The 15,071-nt window shown below is 34.3% G+C and overlaps 1 protein-coding gene across 37 annotated transcripts in view; it reads right to left on the bottom strand.

The window, feature by feature from the left end:
• Positions 1-15,071, bottom strand: part of RIMS2 (regulating synaptic membrane exocytosis 2) — a 447,907-nt gene that overhangs the window by 221,590 nt on the left and 211,246 nt on the right. The window lies entirely within an intron of this gene.

Here is a 15,071-nt window from a genome sequence, read left to right as displayed (position 1 = left end):
TCAATTTGGACAGAAATAAGCTCTCCACCTTTGAGAGACAGTGTATAAATAGGTGCATTTTCAATTATTTTAGTAATGGACATCTGATGACAAGGAGCCTATAATAATGTTTTCTATATGCATAGTTCCTTCTAATACTTATTTAAAACAGAAAAAAGAAATCAACAAAGAATAACAAACAAAAAATACTTATACTGTATACCTACTTACTTTCAAGCTTTACTGTTTTGATGTCAACACTAATTATCACAGAAAATAACCTAAGCTACTTTGAATCAGCATATCTTAATTAATAAGTAAGCTTCAAATATGAAAAATGAAGACAACAGGAGACAAAGAAAGACAGAGAAGGAATGGATAAGGCACAATATCAAATTCACAAATAAGCACATGGACTTAACATGCCAGTTGTACTCATAACAGAGCTGTACTAATTTCATCAAGAGAACTATCAACCATAAATAAAACTGAAATAGTGAACATGTCAGGAAGGGAAGTCTTCTTAGTTTAGGTTTAAAGAAACAAATATATTTATTCGTAACAGTTTCCTACTTCTATTCCCAATGTCATGTAGAGATAATCCTAATGAAAGGAGACATTACTAACATAGAGATGGCTCCTTTCATAGGCACATCATTATCTAGAATCAATTTCCATCATCAGCCCAGCAGCCACTCGTATATCATGACCAAGGATCAGCCAGTTGTTTCATTGATCACATCTTTTTCCTCTCTCTCCACTACTTCCAGTTAAGATCACTGACATCTTGCTACCAAAAAGTGATATTATGAATTGCTCATTTTGTGATTTTCAGTATGAGGCAACCAATAAACAATGTATCTGTTTATCTAATAGAAAAATTCATCATCAACAACAATAATAATAAATTTAAAATATAAAAACATTAAAATTTTTGAAGTGAAGCAGTCTTATAAAATAATCAAACTAATATCTAAGTTTCAGATACTTGCTGCCTTTTTCTGTTCAATTATTAGATTTTGTTTGGGATGAAAAGATATCCTCCACTTTTACCCTTGGATATGGGTGTTATCCTATAAGGACTGCTGAAGGGAAGGAGTAATGCAAAAAAGGTCCAGTTAATGTTTTTAAGCATAGTATTACCAATTTCTTACAAACTCTCAGTGGGTACACAAGACACTAAATTCACTCTAAATATCTTGATCATGGATGAGGAGATACACATTTCAGAACAGAAATTAAAATAACATTAAAAAAAATCTTCTGTATCACATACTTGAATAACTAGTATTTGAATAGTAAATCATCATTCAGAAGTTAAGCTGATTTATTTTCTTGTCTGTAATTCTCAGTTTACATTATGCAGAAGGACATGGGCAAATTTTAAAATTCTAACTAACAACCAAGAGGGAACTACAACTACAGTGGCAAATGTCATCTTTTGAACCATGTGTAACAAATACATACAGCATTTCTTTACAAGTCATAGCAGTTGTTTTTTTCTTTAAACTTCACCTAACATTTCACACATGGAGTACAAGTAACTTTCTGGTTGTCTAAACAAGTATGATTTTTAACCTGCTACCTTTTCAAAACTAAACTGCAGGAGACATAACACACATTCACTTTACTTTTAAAATTATTTGCTTTAAGAAACAATGGCTTAATAGCAGCTGCAAGACCAAAGTATCATTCATCCCTGGCAGCACACATGCCATAAATGATCTAGAAATACACAGTGCATCTGCTGATTAAGTTAGCTGTAGTGGAAGCAAAGAAAAAACAGTGCAAGAGGCTTTTTCATCACCTTGACACTGTAATAAAAGCCTTTGTAAACTAGTAATTGGATCATTAATTATTGATCTCCCCTTTAGCAGTCATGATGAAGAAAGAAATTTGGTATATGTAAAAACACCTATTGTTTTGAGTTTGGTTACATGTTATTTTTGTCAAATCACCTTCTTTGAAGGAAATTAATTGTCTCTTTTAAGAGGAACAGAAAACCTGAAAATGAAACTCCAGTGGATCCCAGAAGTAAAAATCATAATCAACTGTCTTATTTAGTTTCATACCTTCAGTGCACAGGCTTGACAGTGTGATACTGTATAATTAAATTAGTTCAGAGCAATGATCTGTTATACCTGGGTTACAGCTTAAAGAACAGATGTGCAAATTCAAAATACGAATGATGGTCATTGTTTTTTAAGATACTTTAGCACAATTAATGTTATTTTGCTCATGTATACACACTTACACATTTCAGGAAAATTCCCATACGCATTACATTAAGAGGGAGGTTAGGCTGCAAAATAAAATGCTCAGAAGGCAAGGGTGGTACAAGATGTAGCTTGCCATGAAATACTAATTTAGTCCCTATACAAATGTATTTACGTATAATATTTCATAATACTACAGTAAAGTCCTCCATCCCCACCATGGATCTTCTGTGTACAGAAAGAAAGGTGTAACTAAAATAAGGAACTAGTCAATATCATTGTTTCTTCAGTTAATGACCCCTTTTATTAGTTACTGAACATAATCTAAATGCAGATCTAAATGCAAAATTATTTGTCTTCTGAGAACCCTGGTGCTGTGAAAATATTCTCCAGGATTCAGGCTTAAATACAAGGAATTGTTCTTTGTGGACTGTCTGTATAATGAAATTAACAAGGTGCTACAATTAACCTCTTAAAATGAGCTGCTGACATACAGATTGAACACTGAAATGTTCCCAACAATTTTCATTGAAAAATTTGAGAAATACAGGGCTTGATTTTTCTTTTATATTTTCTAGGATTGCAATTCTGCCTTTTCCTAGCTCTATTATAGCTACTCTTAGAAAATGGCAAGAATTTACACAAATCTACTCACCAAACAAACAGTAAATTTTATTGTATTGTTAAAACAAAAAGAAAAAAAAAAAACAAAAACAACAAACAAACAGAAAAACCACCTTCCCAACATTTATCTAAGATTGCTCATGTCTGTATACACAAGCTGGATGGAAACCTCCTTTGAACAAAAATTCCCTAAGAATGTTCTTCAAAGAAAACCAGTATGGTTTAAAAAGTGATGTGGAGATATGAGGATAAGATTGTTAAAGTAATAAATAGAGAGATAAAGATGTAATTTGCATTTTAAATTAATTTAAAATACTAATGAAAAAAGTAGATTTTTTTAATTGTAATTTGCACTGTCTTCATTATTTCAGAAGAATACAGAACAATGGAAGAAGTCTCCACAGAAGAATGGTGGATATTAGCTCTGCAATTTCATTTTGCTGAATACATAAAGAAGAACATTGCTCAGGGACCTTTCCACAGTCAACAAGAACTACACTCATAATTATAGCCTTCATGGTAGCTGAAGCTGTAATAAAAGTTACATAAGGGATTTAATCTCAGTCTCTTGTTTTTGTATGATCACAATTACCCAAAAATATATCTCCTGAGGCTAAATATTTCCAGAATGAGTTTAAGTAAAAGGTCAGTATTTTCCACTACTTTTCAAGGAAAATTCCCTCACATCCTCTACTTTTTCATGTTTAAGTTTCTGGAAATTTGTGATAAGAGAAGAAAAAAAAAATTCATAATACTTAATGCTTGCAAAACCATCAGGGAATTTTGCCTCATAAACTGGACCAGGCCCTACACTATGGAGGCTCCCATTGTACAGAGCACTCCTTCAGACAATTTAACTTGTCTGGTTCACACAGAGTTTTTCAGAAGCAAACAAATTATGTAGCAGAGGCTGGACCAGCCTTCTCTCCAGGCAGAAGAGCTACATTCACAGATTAGAAGATGCATAATTGTGACTAAACACAGAATCTATACTGCTCCAAGCGCAGTCAGTAACTTGTGCTTGTTATAAATGTATTAAGGACAACAAAGGCAATATATTTCTAAAGGCATCGATTTATTTTAGATAGAGTTGAGTAAGACACTCATAGTACAGCCAGTTTCAAACCATCCTCTCCCTTGCTTCACTTGTTCATTTCTTTAGGTGTGCACCTTACTTGACAATATAATTTATCCAGATTAAAACAACTTTTCAAACCAAAGTTCTACATTTGTCTTGTGACTGTCCACTTCAGCTTTATTTTCAGACAAGCTGCTAGTGAACTAACCTGCTACTGCCTAAAGAAGACTAACAGAAAGTGCATCATGTTATGCACTTCACTCATGAGCTACTTATTCATCTCTATGCACTATGAAGCTGAAGGTCCTTGATGAGGAAACATAGCAAGAAATAGGAAAATTACATGTAAAAATTTTTGGTTGACTGGAGGGTTTTGGTTTGTTTTTTTTTAATTTTAAATTTAAGAGTCTGCCTCTTTTCATTATGTATTCTCAATATCTCTATCCAGGACTCAGATGTGAAAAAAATAGGTGTGGGATTCAGCTGGCACAGGTGTCAACACAATGACCTGACCAGATCTGGCCAGCTGATTTGTAAACAACAACAGGATCATTCCCCTGATTTAAATCTGGCAGTGAGCACTTGGAAATGCCTCCCTCCATTAGTCCCTTGGAAGACTGCTCAGCAAGTTTTTCTTTGACTCCCCAAAACACTCTTCTTTTCTGCCTCTGTCTGCTCAGCACAGACGAAATAGCACAGAGCATCTTTGCTGTACTGTAAGAACTGCAGTCTTGCCAGAGTGAAGGTTTTATAAAACTGCAGAGCATGAATAAGCTATAATAAATGTATTATGATTAACCTATTGAATTACCTGAATATGCCATTTTTTTAAAGTCTGCAAAAATATTTTTGAACACAAAAAAAAATATTTTACTTATTTTACAGTGATTAGAAATAATTTTAACTGTCAGTATTTTTCTATTGCTGCTTATTATCATGCAAGTAAATTTGGCCTATTCATATATATCAAAAGAAAATAAAATTGGATTCAACTGAAATTTTGATTGGTAATACTGAAAATATACAAATAGTGACACTCTTAACATTTATTATTTTACACTTTATAATGGACCGTGATTTGTAATTCCCTTTCTAGAATTTGCTGAGATAAGAAGATACCACCTCTAGGTTTTTGCAAACATAAAGGTAAATTTGTTGAAATAAAGTGCTACCACAGGATTTTGAAAATGTAGTATTGGCTATGCTCACAGTTATATACTGAACACAACAGAAGCAGTTAAAGACTTTTTAGGGTGACATTGCTGTTCCTGCTTTTCTTTATTATTTTTTTTTTTTAGATCATCCTCTGTCAAATCCAATCAAGAACTGGAAAGTATGATATGCTTTGGGAATAACAACTTTGGCAAACTACACATCTAAATAAAAACAGTTACAGATTTTAACTGCTTCTCTGCCACAATTCAGCATGTTTTCCTTTTCCTTGTTGATTTCAAATGAGTTCTTGTGCCAAAAAAAAATGGTTTCTATATTTCATAGAATCATACAATTATTTGGATGGGGAGATCCTCTAGTTCAAATATTCAATTTCATAAATGTGTTATTAAGATGTTTCTTCTAACTTTCTTCTTTGCTTGTTTATGTAACATCCTTTCTTTTGTAAGCAAAGTATAATAAGGAATTTGTTATTTCTTGAAATAAAGTCAAAAGCAAAAATATTTCATAATTAAAAAATATTATATTTCCCAGCCTTCATATCTTCCCAAGTATAGAAGTGTTCCAATGGGGGAAAACTCAAACTTTGCTTCACTTTGTCTTTAATTTCAGGTACTGCACACCCCAAGAACTTAGTAGGAGATTGCCTGTTCCTAGGGAGCATAAAACTTCAACAGGATCTTTCAAAGCCTTTAGCTTAGGTGTCCCTTGCAACAATAACATCTTTTATACTTACTTCCAAAAGCTCTGTCACATGCAAACAATATCATGTGATCAGACATGGGAGTTAAATAAACAGGAGAGTGCAATCCTAGAGCAAGACAACTTTGAATATAGTTTTACTCAGCTACTTGTCCCGGCTTGTGTCAAACCATGGGAAAGTTCCTGAGCCAGTACAAGGCCACAGTCTTCTCACTGGCAGCTGAAGCTGGAATGAGCAAACTTCATTCCTGAAGTATGTCCCTGAACATGACAAGGAAGCATTTCAGATGACACTTTAGAGGAAGCCATAGCTTGTGAGTTACCGATCCACAGTGTAACAGAAGACCAACATGACCACTGACCTCATCGTGACAGCTTGGGTACACTGAGGAATGGGAGCTCTGTCATCTAAGACAGGCATAATAAAATAGTTGACTCTGCAAGATTCATGCACTTCTTAGCTTCTGCAGAAGCTGTCTACTCCAGTAACAAACCCTTCAGAACTGTTCTGTAACCAGCAAACCAGGTATGGTGGATATCAAGACAGCAATTATTTCCCTGGTTTAAAGGCATCCATCAGGAGAACCAGTGGGCAGGCAGCACAAGAAAGTACCAGCATGGGTTGTTCCTCCTCAAATGAGGATTATATAACAAAGGCAGACATTCCACATTGGAGACTTCAGGCCCTGCTCCCAGCCCTGGCCTTGTACAATGCCTCCGTTACTTAACCTGCTAGAAGAGATTAATCATAAAAAGAGCAAATTTGGGAAAGCTTTGAACACAGAGAAAGAGCTATGAAGTCAACACACAGGAATGAACAAATGCTAATAGAAGAGAGTGAAATGCATATCACACTTTAAGAATTTAGAGATTTTGATTTTTGCAAATTTTACAAGACCCAGAAGAAGGAAGAAGACTGTCATGCAAAAAGTTAAAGAAGCAAGCCTGGAAGTGAGAGGAAAGTGTACTGAATGCAGGAAAAAATCGATCTTTTGCTCTGTTTAAATGCTTTGAGCCTGAACAGAACTCAGATTTTAGCAAGTGACCCCAACTGAAATTTAATAATTATAAAAATAGTTTGCTGAAATGTGAATCTTCAGTTCTTCACAAAAGAGTAATGAGCAAAGGACTCAAAATACAAGGGATCTGAATGCTAAGCTTTGTTCTGACAGTGATCCATTGATTTCCAGTCCATAAAACCAAGATAATAAAGCTTTCTTCCACTTACAGATATAAAGGAATGAATGCAAGCCATTCAAACACTACTGTGAAGAGTGTTCTGCAAACGACCATTAAAAAATTGAAGACTTAAAATAATCCAGGCTCTTTTAATAGGAATTAAAAGAATAAATATGTCTCATTTCTCCAGATACAATCCATTTCCTACAGTGAAAAAGGCAGGTGCTGAAAAAGTATCATGGGGTAATAGGCAAAAAGAGATTGGTACAAATCAAATCTATCAGGAACTAAAGTATAGCTGACCATGTAATCTAGTTACTTAAATTTTTAATTCGTAAGTGATTCTGAAACACAACAATGTTGTTCAAGGGAAGAAGTCATAAGAGATGGGCTCTGATTCTGTGCACAAAGGAGCAAATACCTGCTCAAAGGTGAATGCCCAGAGTTTAGATTCATCTGGCTGATATGCAGAATCTTATTTTGGCACACCGCGAATTTAGTTTTCAAGAGTAACCTTAATTTTTTTTACACCAGTAAATTTTTTTTAAAAGCTCTTCTTTGCAGCTCTTGTTTGATTTTGAGTTAAATCACATTCTAGTATGATAATTTGGAAAAAAGAAAGACATTGCATTAAAAATTCAGTTAGTTCAGCTATTTCACATAATGTTAATGTAAATTAAATTAGTCTATGTATAAATAAAAGAATAAATAAATAAATAAACGTGATCACAGCAATGATGCTTGGGAGTATACACACATACTTTTTTACTCATTTCAGATACTGTTAATTTAAATATTAAAAAAATATTAATTATACCTTAGCAAGTATTACGTTGTATTTACCAACATCAAAATACTGTTCTCTGTTCATATTTGACACCACCCAGAATGTTGTCAGATGGCATTCCAAATCCAGATGTGAGAAAGAATGTGATCAGCATTTCTCACATTGTATTTATGGATTAGTTTATTTCTTCTTGCTTAGGAAAATACTTGGCTTTGTTTTATATAGACATAGCCCTTTTAAATAAGTGTTGATGGGAAATTTTTTGTGTTGCTTTCTGCTAACATTACAGAAATTAGGATCATTGAAACAGAAGTATGCCCATTAATTAAACTGCATTAAATACATTGAATGTATTCATGGACACACTTTTTTTTTGGAATTGAGAGGAAAAATGTGTTTCTTCATACACAAAATTCTCATTTTTGAATTTATAAAATACACTAAAAATTATAATACATCACTTTCATCTATCAAGACTAATTAGTTTTGTAGCTTTAAACAATTTGCCTTTGGTGACTAGGGTGGGTCACATGAGCTATCCTATTGTGGAATGTGCTTTGTTACAAAAGCCTTATGCAAAAATTCACAAATTTTTGGTCTTTCTGTATGCATTTAATGCAGTATTTAATGGAATTGTTCCAGAACTTCACCACGAAAAAGATCTGCTTGCAGTAAAACAATATGCATTTTTAAGATGTTGAATACTGCTTTGTTAATCAGTTCTACATCAATTGTTTTCCTTATTTAGCCCTTCTGCACACAATGCACATAAATCCCCAGCCTCTTTCTCATTGGAACTTCTTCCAAAATCTGCACTGTATTGTGCACACTACTGAGAGCACAATGCACTTGATAAAGAAAAATGATAGTATTATGTCTGCTTCAACATTACTATAAACAGTCAATATTTTAAAATATTACCACACTGTTTCAATACTTACTCCTGGAAATTTATTTCCTATTGTTTCATATTACCATATTGTTTCATATTGTTTGTTGCTGGGACAATGGAGTAAGTTACAAATAGAAACAAGCTCACTAGATTTCTAGCTTTGACTATGCATTAACATTATACTTAGTAGAAAAGATAACCATAATCTTTTTAAATGCCTCCAAAGGAAATAGAAAAATTCTCAGCTGACTTCTGAATTCATGACTTGCATATTTTGCCCTTTGCTCTGCTTTGTTCATTATTCATGACTCAGGATAACAGATACCAGGACACATTAACATTTCAAATTAAAAAGAAAATTCAATTTTCGTACACTTTCCTACTTCTCAACTACAGGCGAAAAGTATCTTTGTGTGCATATTAAAATCTTTCCCTAAAGCAAGTTCCACACTTTATTGAAGAGCTTTCAATATGCCAACATTAAGTATCACATGCACTTTCCATGTTGGATTGCCACTATCAATTGCTGGTACTTTTCAGCCATTGTCTTTGCTGTGTTGTAAAGGCCTGAATAGGATGCTGGGTAAAAGACATTTAGCATCTGATTTCTTAGTAGCTGGCATAAGTGGAAACTGATATAACTCTAACTTTCAAAACAAGAACTTTAGAAAGTCACGTTTGCCCAGACAAAAAGCAAAAGTTGCCAATGAACTTCACAAACAGAGCTAAGATTTCCAATCACTGCTCAGCTGAAAGGGACTATAAAAATGTGGAGCTCCGTACTGAAATCTTGGTGATTTCTGGATGAAATCTGCCCATACTGCAAGTTTAAAAGGCAGTTCATGGCATTGCTTCCACAGGAAAATCAGCCTGTACTTAAAGAGCCTCTTCAAGCTTGTAGAACTCCAACAGGAACTTGCTTTGCAAGCGGAACCTTTCTGACATTTGGAATTGAGAAATAAACCATCTTTTTCTCCCAGACCTCTGGGGTGTTTACAAGGAGCACAGCAAAAAAAGATTAGTGATTTGACAGGGATGGCAGCTCTTTTCACTAAGACACCAATTTTAAAGTAATCTTTCAGAGGATATAAACCACTTTCAGCTGTGGCTAAAGAAGGAATAATACAACTGATAGTAAACAAATATATTGTGCTAAGAATACAATCTCATAAGATTCATGAACACTTTGCTTTACTGAATTTCTACACTAAATGAGAAAGTAACTTCAGAACTTATTTGTTCCCCATGTTTTTATTTAATTACAAATTTACATATAAATCAAATATTAATAGGACTCACCATTAAGAGTAACATAAAGAGTTATATATGAAAAAAATTATTATAAATCATGACAGTCACAAAACAAATTAATAAGAAATGGAAAATGCTTTGGTAGTGTCAAGATCTGTTGTCTCTACATTCTATATCTCTAGGTGTGAGTTCGGTGTAACAATGCAGAGATATAAGCAAAACAGGTGAAGTGTATAGCAAGTCTGGATTATAGCATAGTATACAATCTGCATTTTTTTCTAGTGCCCTGACTGTTTAGGAGACATTTTTCTGGATGCTTGTGAATTTACTGACACTAGTAAATTTTTTCTTTTGAAATAATAAAAAAAAAAATCATATTGCAATATGCATTCTCTCATATTGGACTCATTTCATATGTTAAAAAAATTGTTCTAAAATGCTGGTAGCATGCAACATGGATTTACAGCATCACCAGGGCTACTGTCACATACTTGCCTATTTTCTTCATCAAACACCAGTATAGAAAATTTCACTCTTTAACCTCAGAATACTTTAAAATAACAATCCTATAGATTCATAGAGTATTTTGGATTGTAAGGGATCTTTAAAACTCCTATTCTAACCCCACTGCAACGGGCGGGGATATTTTTTACTGCTCCAGGTTGCTCAGAGCCCCAGCCCACCTGACCTTGAAAGTTTCCAGTGATCCCAATTCCCATCTACCACATCTCTGGGCATCCTGTGCTACTTTTTAACCACCCTCTTCTTAGAAACTGTCTTACTCATATCTAGTTTAAAACTATCCTCTTCTTTAAAACCATTCCTTCTTGTTCTATCACTGCATGCCCTTGTAAAAAATCCATCTTTCTTGTAAGCCCCTTTGAGGTACTGGAAGGTGCTCTAAGGTCTTAACAGAGCCTCTCTTCTCCAGGCTGAACAGCCCCAATTCTATCATCCTCTCTCCAGGAGAAGTGTTTCAGCTCTCTGATCATTTTCATGGCCTTTTCTGGACTCTTTCCAACAGCTCCACATCCTTCTTATTTTGGGACCCCCAGAGGTGGATGCAAGGTTCCAGGTGGGCTCTCAGCAGAGCAGACCAGAGGGGCAGAATCCCCTCCCTCACCCTGCTGCTCACAGTGCTTTGGATGCACGTTTGGCTCTCTGGGCTGGGAGTGCCCGTGGCTGGGTCATGTCCAGCCTCTCACCCAGCAGCACCCCCAAGTCATTCTGGGCAGGGCTGCTCTGATCTGTCCATGCCTCAGCCTGGATTCATACCAGGGTTCCCCTGACCTGGATGCTGCAGCAGCACTTGGCTTTACTGAACCTCATGGCATTTCCTTGGACCTCTTCTAGAGCTTGTCCAGGTCCCTCTGGATGACATCCCATCCTTCAAGTGTTTCAACAGCACCACTCGGCTTGTTGCTGTCCGCAGACTTATGAGAGTGCACTGGATCCCACATCTCATTCACAAAACATTTCAAATTAGAAATATTAGGTAAGGAAGAGCCAAAGAGTGGAAATTTGTATTGATTTACTTAAGAGTATAGAATCTAACAGTCATGAAGGGAATTAAACTCCAAACTTCATAAATTCTCACAAAATTTATCATTCAAAAGTTAAAAAATAAAGAAGAAAGGGAGAGAAGTATGCATTTACTTTCTTTGTATGCAGAACTGCTTATTTGTATTTCAGTTTCAATTGCTGAGCTGGCAGTGGGATTATTTTGATCTGATACACATAAGCAAAAGAATAAATGTTCAGAGCAGAAAATATGCCTCATCCACGCTATAATTCACTTTCTCTTCAAAAACATATGCCATTCCATCCAGTTTGCTGACCAAATCATCACTGTACTTCATGAAAACAGAGCAGCTGTTTCAAGAAGCTGAAAATGCAATAGAAGATACAAAGTTCCAGAAACAGATCATTTGAATTATCTTTTATAGGGGCTGTGGAGTGAGTCACCATGAGAAAAGTTGTAGGATTTGCATTAGAAATGCTTTTAGCCATTTTATCAGTCCGACTCATGTCAATGACAGGCATTATCTTCACGATCACTCTGTTTGCTGCACTGCAATTCTGTGGTCTTATGTGCAAATCTAGGGTGTTAGCCCGGATTTACTGCCCTCCTATCCTACTGCATAGACCTACATTAGCCCTGTGTCCCAGTTCTCTGTGCTGCAAATGCCTCTTGACAGGTCCACACGGTTCCATTTTTCTCCCTTTTCCTTTCTACCACTATTATTTTTTTCTTCTCTCTGCTCTCCATTCCAAATGTTTTACCTCCCTTTCTTTATTAGGGTGCCAGAAAAAGCAAAGACAGATCCTGCTCTGTGATTCTGACTCCTCAGGTTGGCAGATACTTTCTTACTACCTCATTATCCATATTTTTTCATATAATTGAACCATCACTGTTAGGAAATTACTTGCAAGTGTTTTTCCACTAAAATACTATGGGAATGAATCCACTGTGAACAAATCACAAGCAAACCAACATAAACTTTTATCCATAATACAAAGGTTCTAAGTTGTTTGTTTCCTAATTTAATTTCTTTTGTATGATTACTTTGTTTGATCCAATCTTATGCTGTACCAAAATGATTTTTTTTTAATTTAATTAAGTCATAAACAGGCTTTTTCTTCCCCTCGAACAAACAAAAGCCCTAGTTTCTCTGTTTACTAAGTAAAAATAGTAATAGAAGAGAAACTAAAAAAAAATTTTAATGATGGTGCTTACATGTTCCAAGACAGTTATTCCATTAAAAGTCTCTCTTCTTAAGGGCAATGCTTTAACCAAGACTAGCAGGGAAAAAAAGTCAAGAACATGAAAAATACTAAAGACTAGACACAGAAATATGTTTGGATAAAAGGTGGTTAATCCCAAGGACTTGAATTAGAGGATTATGGGGCTTCTGTAGGGCAGATGGTTGTTTATTCATGTCACAGGACATAAAAAGTAAACAGAGGGGAAAAAATAAATTATTTTCACTGACGAAAGGTTTCCACATCCTAGATACACCTAGTAGTATAGGCATTCTTCAAAACCACTCAACAAATTCTGCTTTGCCTACAGACTTTGCAAAGGCAATAAGGAGTTTTGTTTCTCAGTTTTCAGTTATATCCCCCATCTCTTTTCAGCAGTTTATAATTGTTACATTGCAAGTGTCCTGTGTGACAAATCTTCACAAGCTGCATGCACAGAAAAAATTAACACTCAGAGAAATTATAGCATAGAAAGAAGCCCACAACTAACAAGTCTGCCCTTTGAAGTTCACCTCAGTGAGGGAATGCTACATTATAATGATTGTATTCTCTCATCCTTTCCATTCTTAACAATGTGTTGTATTGTTCTCCTCACTAACATAGGAGAGCATTCCATCTCAAATGAACTCTTTCTGCAAATGGAAGTAATGTCAAACAAAAGATAAGAATATGTAAGTTGTTTACTAATAAGTTGAATTAAGAAGCTAATTATGAAAAATTTAAGTCCCTGTAGATATAAATATCTACAACAGCAAAAATTAAACCTGGGACAGAAAACCTTGAGGTTAATTTGGATTAAACACAATATTTCATTGTCACTTTACCTGAACATAGTATTAAAAATTTAAATTCTGAAATCACATTATCTTAGCTTTGTAATACATAAGAACTTGTAGTGCCAAAATGCTTTTTTATTATTTTCTAGCTGAAGCATCTGGCTAAAAGCAACACATGACTTACATTTTTTCTCTTGTATAATTTATGCAGACTGTGAGCCTTTTATTCCGTGAGGAATTCACATCATGGAAGCAAAACATGTCATATGCACTACTTTCAACTGCATTAAAATCCTGCATTGTATCATGACATAAATCAAGTTTTACAGCACAACCTAGTTAAGAAAAAAGAATGGAGATGACATGGTTTTTACTGCTTAGTCATATGTGTGATGCTATAAAAAGATGTAATCCTTGCAACCTTCTTATCAGAGAGATATTTTAACCCTGGACTTCAAGAGTCCATTTGCTATCTACACCAGTCAGAATTTCCCTGGCTTGAATATTACTCTGCCACCAACACAAGTCTCTTTTGCAGTGCTGAAACTACATTCACAATGATACTTTTTTCTAACTGCTCTCATAAAAAGAAACTTTCAGAAAATCACAAAGATAACTCACCTGCTATTGAAGTATTTGTATAGATATAATTCAAACACCTCCTCAAATAATATCAATGTATTTGGAAAGAAGACTAAAAATTTCAATCAATGATGAAGCAGAGCTTTGAAAAAAACATTGCAGTCTTGGCACAGATTCAATTAATAATTATGTGCAGATGATTTTCACAGCAGACATAAAAGTGCTTTACTTAGTCACATCTGCACAGACATTTGAGAAGAGACTTTATCTGGTATGCCAACACATTATCATAGCAAAGATTTATCATACTAATAATTAATCATAGTTTTGGTTTCCTCTTAAAGAAAATAATTCCGATTTTTCTTAAAGGCAAAAAATATTTAATTCAAAATTATGGCTCCCAGGAAAAATAGGTTTGACTTCCAAGATATTTTCCAAATATAAATGAGGAAAATATAAATACCGTCATAGAAAGTGCACAAGCAAGCAAAATACTTTCTTCTTTATTTATTTTTAAAAGTTTTGTAGTATATACCAAGCAGAAGTTGTTCCAGGTATTTTACAGGTCCTTCACATAAATGTGGACTTGCTTCAAAGTCAGATATTTAAATATTTATTATTTAACAAACTTTTTTTATTCATGATTGTGCCTGATATTAAAATTTTCTAACACTTTCAGTTTTTATGTTGTTTTACTTTAGAAGACTTCTTAAGAAATTTGAATCAAATGACTATTTAAAACTTACACAAAATTGTCATGTTCAGCCTCTATTGGCTTCTAGCAGAAAAATCTAGTCTGCAAACATTAGTCTTTGCAAGAAAGTGGCTGAGCATTTGCATTTGTTAAAATAGGTTATCTTGAAAGTTCTTAAGTTAACTGTATTAATTTTTCTGTAATTAAAACAAAAATACTCGCTCCAATTCATTCATATAAGAGATTTCCTACTAAATTCAGGGAAGACGAAAGTATTCTGATCAGATTGATTCAACAGAAAGTAATTTCATTGTCTAGGCTTTTGTGCAAACTCTTCAAATACACATTTAAAATATAAATTTATTTTAAATGTAG

Source organism: Poecile atricapillus, chromosome 2 (genome assembly GCF_030490865.1).
Source record: "Poecile atricapillus isolate bPoeAtr1 chromosome 2, bPoeAtr1.hap1, whole genome shotgun sequence".
In the NCBI taxonomy this organism is placed as follows: domain Eukaryota; kingdom Metazoa; phylum Chordata; class Aves; order Passeriformes; family Paridae; genus Poecile; species Poecile atricapillus.
The sequence above is the reverse complement of the archived record's forward strand: the minus strand, read 5'-3'. Positions and strand labels throughout refer to the sequence as shown.